Raw genomic sequence first — 8,359 nt, 5'->3', positions numbered from 1 at the left:
TCGCCTCGACGGACCTGGTTTTCACCTGAGGACGGCTGCTTGCGTTGTGGCCGAAACGTCGTGAGAATTGTTTTATTATGTTTTATTTTTATTATTTTATTACTTCGCTTCTACGTGACTTTACCGAAAGAACCAAGAAGATGAATCCCTGCAGTCACGAAAGCTTTAAATCGAAATATATACAAGCCGCCACTGTATTACGGTCAATGCGTGTCAATTTTTTTCTGGGGATAAACATGAGCACGCTTTACTGTCTGCTCCAGAGTATAAGCACATGAAAAGGAGGTAAGCACACAAACCACTTTCACACAAAGGGTTACTCATTACCCAGCGAGCGTGAATGACTGGAATTCCAACATCTTAGCAACTGAGACACGCATCTGGTTTGGATCCAGAAGCAACTTTGTACTCGTGGGCCGTTAATTAAAACGACAACAGCTTCTCATCCATAATAGTTTTTCACTTATCAATTATTTTTGAAAGATACTTAACATCAATATGAGACACAATGTGCCTGACCAGTTTCAGCCTTGTGTTTCAGGAAATGACAGTTGCTATTAAACCCAACTAAATACCGAACTATTCCAAAGGTTAGCTTAACTTTTGTGAGGTTTTATATGTTGATTTGAAGCTTCCGTGACTGCAGGAATCCATACTATTTGGTTCTTTCGGTAAAGTCACAGTCTGCATCAGCAGCAGGCTATGCTTTCCCACCTGATGACGGATGCTTGTGTTGTGCCCGAAACGTCGTGATTTATTTTATTTTATCTTTATACCTACGTGACTTTACCGAAAGAACCAAAGAGTATAGGTTTTATATAACACAATATGATTCTGAAGCTCCCGTTGCTTCAATACACCACCTTGGCTGATGGCAACTGTGGGCATGGCTCTAATTGACCATACATAACAAACACATTTGAAAATGAATAAAAACAGATTGTAATTAGCAGTACCATTAATGTTTAAACTAACATATATTTGAAATTTTCTACTTTCGTAAAAGTTTCACTCGAGAACTTCATTGTCTTGAGAAGCAGCAATGTCTGCTGTTTTCGCTCTGCTGCAGGCAGCCAAATGCATGAAGGAGCCAAAGCCGTAAAACCGCCATGACAATTTTTTTTTAGCAGTCAAAGACAAAGTCTGGACGAAATGCTTTGCCAACATTACCTCAGAATGTTTTCCTAAGGGCGAGTCAAGATGGGAAGGATATTGAAGATTTGAGGGAAAATGACCAGCACCAGACCACAGTTTGGGTTCTGTGGCTGTTAAACAGTTTATACAAAAAATGCTTTGCATAGCCATGCTAATTGTCCTGTATATAAAAAGAGTTTGGCGCTTTCAACAACATTTCTGGTGCATGTGCTTCACATGTGTTGTAACAAAGGACAAAGAATCGTGTGGAATCTATTTTACTGGTCCAACATGCGGGAGAAGCAATACATTGTCATTTTATATTAGACAATACAACAGAGGATAACTGACGTTTAAATAGACACCTCTAAGTTGTTGATGTAACGGTTATTTTAGATGCTTACAGTAGCTATACATTGATGCAATTATCATCAGCCATGGTCAATCCACTGCTGGATTACGGCCTCCGAAAGCCATTGCAATGTAATCATCCACGCAACACATCCACACGGGTTGATTTCATCACTCCATCTCCTTAGTATACGTTCTTTCAGACACATTCCATCCCCTCACTGCCGCTTTATTATTATTCTTTATCATTGGCCATCATCCCCTCTGAAAGATGTGTCCTGCCCAAGCCGACTTACTTTTCTGAACAGTTTGAATGATGTCTTTAACATACGTATGTTCTCTAATCCATGTGTGCCTCTGTCTGTTTGTTAACGTAAATGCAAGCATGTAACTCCTCATGCTTCTTTGATCACTTTTGAGTTTTTGCTTCAAAAAAGACTTGGTTAATGACGATGATCTTGAACCGTATATCATAGCAGGTTGTACACGCCGATTAAAACATTCTTCTTTGGAAACATACATGTGTTACTTTTAAATACCAAGTTCAAATTTCCAAAAGCACTCCAACCTGATCTCATCCACCTTTTCATTTAACCACTGATTCCAGTTCACCTTCAATATCTGCCCTATGTAAACCTATTCTGCTGTGTTTTCCAGTTGCGTCCATATGACATACTGTACATCTCCAATGGTTGAGCGAACTTGTTATACATGACCTTGTTTTGCTCGTATTATTCCTGAGTGTAACATTGCAGCCTTTGTTATTTATTAATTAAATCATTCTAACATTCCCTGCCGTTCAATCCCACTGCATGTTAAAATTAATGCATTTTTTTCTATTTTGTATTTTATTGCTACCAAACGAACAATATATTCATTATATAAATTACCTTTATCATCACTGCATGATAAATTGTCCCTTGATACAATGCAAAGTAGCATAATGCATTTGCTGAAAAAAATCTCGAACGTAATAATGAGACACCCTTAGTCAATCCTCTGCTTGATGAAGGCCTCTCCATACCTTGTGGGTCATAGGGTTTTTTTCAAACATATTTCACCACTTTGGTCAATGTGGCTGGCGAACAGAATAGAACAGTGGACATACCAAATAAAGACCTCATTCGGCACCCAAACATCGCACCTCCTGGTTTCGACATCCCTCGAAGACGCACTGGTGTGCCATCAACCACATCAGAACTTCAACAGGCCAATGCACACATCTCCTCCATTCATGACAATTTAAAGACAAGCCACAGTGTGACTGTGGCCATGAAACCCAAATGATGGGCCACATAGTAAACCACTGTAGTCTGCTACACAAACTCTCTCCTGATACCCTTTCATAAGCGAGCATCCCTCGACATTGTCATTGAGCTCCTGAATCTGTGGCCATATGCAAGAATATTGTGGCTTGGTGAAGGGGGAGGCCAGGACTGATTCAGATATTGCTCGCCAATCATTTAATCCATTGCCAGGAATTTCACTCAGATTTTGGGATTCTCAGCGCAGTCCATTAACCACTGCTGACTACACGCCACACCAATCTTTAACACGCCAGCCCTTAAACATGGTATTTTTGGACGCTTTACAACACTTAAGAATTGGCCTAGCATCGTGTTCTTAGTACTCATCCACAAGCCAGAGTCTTTCAGACAAGTGCCACGTGGCTAACGCAAATGAGTCAACACATTTGCCACGAAGCACACTTAGAAGCACAAAGGAGCATGGGGCTTTGAAACATCTACACTGCTTGTGACCCGATTTCTTCTAGATGAATGCAATTGCATATTATACAGAGTGTACAGCAAAGCTCGGGGACAACGTGCCTTAGAGATAACATATAGTGGGAAAGGAAGTGTACTAAAGTGTGCACAGCGTAGAACGACTATCAAACACTTTATATACAATATTGTGCTTCACTAATAATCGAGAATCCGATGTTTGCACAGTCAAGAACAGAAACACACACAGGCGATATCTATGGAGAGATTTGGAAAGACAACTGTACAACGGTACGATTACTGGACAGTATTGTACTTGTAAAGACAAACGCACGGACACAACTATCCGGCGACTTAACTATAACAAATCACTTCCGCTTGCTTCCTGCCATGAATTTTGACAACCATCACATGCACAAACTCTTTACCGATGAATAAAAATGAGTTAATAACAAAAAACTGATGTAGAATGTTCCCCAGCATTAATGTCTCTTCCACTATCATCATACAGACACACTGTTGGTTTATATTGACGTTGCTTTAAGAATAATACTGCAGTAATACTGCAATTATATGGCATTACTTAAATGCTTCAGCAACTAAAAGCGCCTTGCGTCACATCCCATCTCAAACATGTTCACGGCAAAACCCAGTGGCAGCTGTCCCTGTGTGGCACAAGGTGTCTCAGCACTGGTTTGCAAGTGAGGCATTAGTCTGCGAGTAGGAGACGAAATTACTCTGTTTAATCCAAATGGAGCAATTTGCAGCTATTGTTCAAATTCGTCAAATTTGGACCGTGACGTCTGGCACACATCGGCCTACTCATTCTGAACGACATTCCGGGATCTTTAACATCCACTGTGAAGCAGACGGCATATAGCCCTGGTTAATACACCCGCAGTGTTAACCAGGGCGACCTGCCGGATACGAACCTCCAAACCTCTGCAACAAGCGGCCATGTCACCAAGCCCGCTTGCTTTCAATGTATCGTTGGATATAGTAGATATCCACGGCTCCTTGTCGATACTCGACTAGAGGTGTTCCTACATTGTGCCGTTCACAAGGATGATCCGTAATGTTTACTCCATGCACATGGAATTTAAATGAAAGTTGTTATTTGGAATGTATGAAATATTACTTCTATTTTTCTTACATCTACCCACACATCTTGTTTCTCCAGAGTCAAAATCCTACTTTAAAAAACATCTACAATCTGAAAAAGTTAACATTCTCAGTCGACACACTGATCACAATTACTTAGTAAATGCGCAGTGCTTACGCTGTACATTGTGAAATCAGAAAGCTGTGTATTAGTTGGGGGTTTCCTCTCGTCTCCGTGAAATGGCCTTGTTAATCCGTGCCACAAGCTCCATGTTGGACAAGAGCAGCAACGAAAGGCGAGGCACGTTTGTGGTCAGACCCTTTTCCCCCCACATGCATTCAATTTCCAGCTGTATTCCCCTGCGTTGCGTCTGGCTCCGGGCACGGCTACAACATCATTTACAGAGTCCAGGATCCACAAGACAGCGACCGTCAGAGTTTCCATGCCGGGTGTCCGCCAGAGAGCCCGGCATGTGCCCCCCCCCCACCACCACCACCATCACCCTACCAGTTGGCTTCCACAGCAACATGATTTGCAAGCTGATTGGAGAGATTGGTTACCATAAGTTGGAATTCAATCTGCCTCTTTGTTTCCCCCCTTCGAGCCCCAAAATATGTTTTATGAAGCACTGATTCGCCCCCATTACAGGCCCCCTAACAGTTCAGTACAGTACCAATGCAAAACAAATGCACGGATGTCTTCAGCAGAAGTTGACCACTTAAACACGCGGATTTTGGTTCAGCATGGATGGTAGGTCGCCTCTAGTTGATTGCTGTACGGAATTGCCATCCAGCGATTACTGCTCAATATTGGCATGAACATTGCAAGCAGCATGTATCTTTCCAGATGATTGACTTTTTTTCAATAAATTGCTGGGCGAGAATACCTATAACGTACTGTGATGTTACACGGTAATGCTGATGGTTTTTCCCCCGCTTCATCCAATTTTGGGCTTTACAAATGATTAAATGGGTCCATGCCTTGTAGATCCTGCGACAAATGCCTGCATTAATGCCGTGTAAACTGCATACTGTCCACATCCATGATGTCTGAAAGACAAAGTGAAATAAATAAACATTATTCTAACCATGCTCCGTGAGCCTATTTTTCAACTTCCATGGAAATGCTGTATGTGAGCTTTCTGGAAAAATATGGAAAAGCACCCACTGTACAGTCCGTTAAGCATTACCATCCGCTCTCACACTTGCATAAACAACGCACAGAACTAGAAATGTAAGGCATTTCCATGCACATTTCTCAAAACAAATGCCTCTACAGTGCGCATACTGTACGTAGCTTAAATTTTAGTCAGTTTTCCACAGCGTAGTCCAATTGCAAATGTCAAATGAATTGAGGATTGAATACTATATGAACAGTACGATAGCATAATGCATTATTGGGGTGCCGTACCCATTAAAATACAGACGCAACACTTGGAGAAGCAATCAATGTGCAGGAAAGGAGTGGGTGTTGCCCCAGAGTTGGTGAACTCTAAAACGTGTGACCCCATGCTGTAAAACACTTGGGCCCCCTCTCCTGCTCATCAGCCCTTTGCAAAATGATCTTCAAACAGTTGTCCACCCAGAGCTATTGTTGTATTTCAGGTATACAGCTTCGAAATTAAAGGTAAAAAGCAAAGTGCAATATGTACATTAAAATGTTCTAAATTATGCTCAATTTTATTCATACGATTTACAACGGGAACGGCTCCCCTTATCTACTCACCATCTCCCTTCTTACATTTACACTGACGGCACAGTTTATTTGAAGGTATGTTTTTGTGTTCGTTTGCATCTTTCTCCAGCTGTGCCCTTGGAGTGTGTTATGCATTTGTATGTTTAATGAAATATTGCTTTGCAATTATTTTGCTAAAAAGAATAATGGAAATTTCTATAATGTTGGGAACAGGAGACCTTTATGCAGCAGAAGTGAAAGCACTTGATACTATCATCTCCTTTAGATTCCAAGACTACACAAAGAAGATGTTCTTTGCTTAGGCATATCTGACATCGGTAAAACATGCAAACACAAGATTAAACGCTTTCATCGTCATCAGCTATGGTCAATCCACAGTTAGATAAAGGCCTCTCTAAGCTGCCACGATTTCTCACAATCCAGCGACGTAACACTGCTTTGTGCATCTGCACATGAACGCATTTCGTCGCTCAGTCTCCTCGGTGGATGTCCTCTCGGACGCATTCCATTCCTTGGCTGCCACTCCGTTATTATTTCTTGACCGTCTTCCATCATCCCTTCTGGGAGACGCGTCCTGCCCACCAAGCCCACTTACTTTTCTCAAATACTTTGGATGATGTCATTATAACCTGCGTATTTTCTCTAATGCATGCGTTCCTCTTTCTGTTTCTCAGTGCAATTCCAAGCATGCATCTCTCAATGCCTCCTTGAGCAACGTGCATGCAAAAGCACATTTAAAACACTGCTTTATGAAATGGAGTTTTCCTCGTAAATTTGATCACTCTTCAGGCAAATTCTGTTCATCAAAGCAAAGGGAACAACGAGAAGGCAAGAAACTGAACGAAGAAAATGGTTTCAAAAGATTCACTGCACTGTATTTCAATATCCTTACCTTAATTAAGTTTCAAAACTAAATAATAAAAATACAAGTACAGTTGTAGTGTACCTTAATTTGAATATGAGTGCATTCTGGGAAAAACAAAGGTGGATTTAAAATGGGGGCAACGCCTGTGTGGGAGTGCGGTTGTCCGCTGGCGTTAAGATCGCCCCACTATTAACAGCAGTGTCATTCCTCTGTACTTTTGAGCTGTGGTAGTAACAATTTTTTTTCTCTATTCCAGTGTTGGTAGATCTTTTGAGCAATCCACTGTGGTGGTGTAAAGTATAAACTAAATTTCCAACGTATAGGAATACCTTTAAGGGAATAAATAAAAATTTACCGTGCTCTTTCACCGAGACACCACGCAGATAGCTGTAGTCATTCATCGGCAGTCCCTCGGGGTTCGAGAATGACGGCCATCGGGTTTAGTGGTGGTTTTTGAGCTGGCTGAGGAGTCCAATTCTGGATCCGCAGATGTTTGGGCATTGAGGGCACGCGGTCCCAGATGGAATTGGAATCCGTAGCGGCGGTAAAGTAGTCACTACTGCCACTGTGACATATCCACAATGCAAGCGATGCAAAGAAATGTTTGCAAAAAACATCAAATGCATAAACATTAATTTAACTCGGAAACATTTTCTCTGAATTTACTTTTAACTTGGAGGCGTATATGTCAAGAGGAAAACATAAGTCACCTATTGGTGCTTCTTATTCACATTTGGAATTCATTATAGCCTCCGATAAATATGTTCCAAGACTAAACTTCCTGCTGTCTTTTCGGTAATTTCAACAGCAATGGCATTCTTCCAGCCAATACTGTTGTTTTTGGAACAAAAGAGATTACAAGTAATAGAATGCTACGTGTAGTGTTCTACATGTGCTGAAACTTCAGTGCAGAACGGCCATTTTCCAATATGCTGGTTTGAAAAATGTAAAAAAAAAATTGTGCAGTAAATACTGTACGTTTTTAGACAAGATAGTTTTATTGTTGAAAGTCAAAACTGTCAGCTAATGCTCTGAAGGTGCTGACAAATTACAGCCGAGGAGGAGAATCGGGCAAATGGTTGCTGTTGTTTGCCAAAGTCAATGGGAAAAGCAGACTCTGCCACTAGACTTGCAGGGGTCGCAAAATGTACAAGCCAAAATGTTCAACTGATCTCAAAATGGTGAACTTTTCTTGCTGAAACAAGCAGACATGATAAGTTAAGCATTTTGCATGCGTATAAAAAAAAATGGATTGTGATCATTCAAGTGCTTGTGCACAACAGCTGTTTTCAACCAACGGGCATTTTACAAAATAATTTCTAACTGCCGAGTTTCAAATGAGACTTGGTCTGCTGATCACTGAAGATGTGGCATGAAAACACTTTATAGAAGGTAGGCAGAAGAGGAAAATATTCAGTCTAAACCTGAGGAGACAAAGGGTAGTATACTTGGCCAGTCATGGGAAGTGCCATGGGGGGAAACCAAAGG

This window comes from Lethenteron reissneri, chromosome 23 (assembly GCF_015708825.2).
Source record: "Lethenteron reissneri isolate LAM-NWPU_2019-01 chromosome 23, ASM1570882v1, whole genome shotgun sequence".
NCBI lineage: Eukaryota > Metazoa > Chordata > Hyperoartia > Petromyzontiformes > Petromyzontidae > Lethenteron > Lethenteron reissneri.
Note: the sequence above shows the minus strand (reverse complement) of the source record.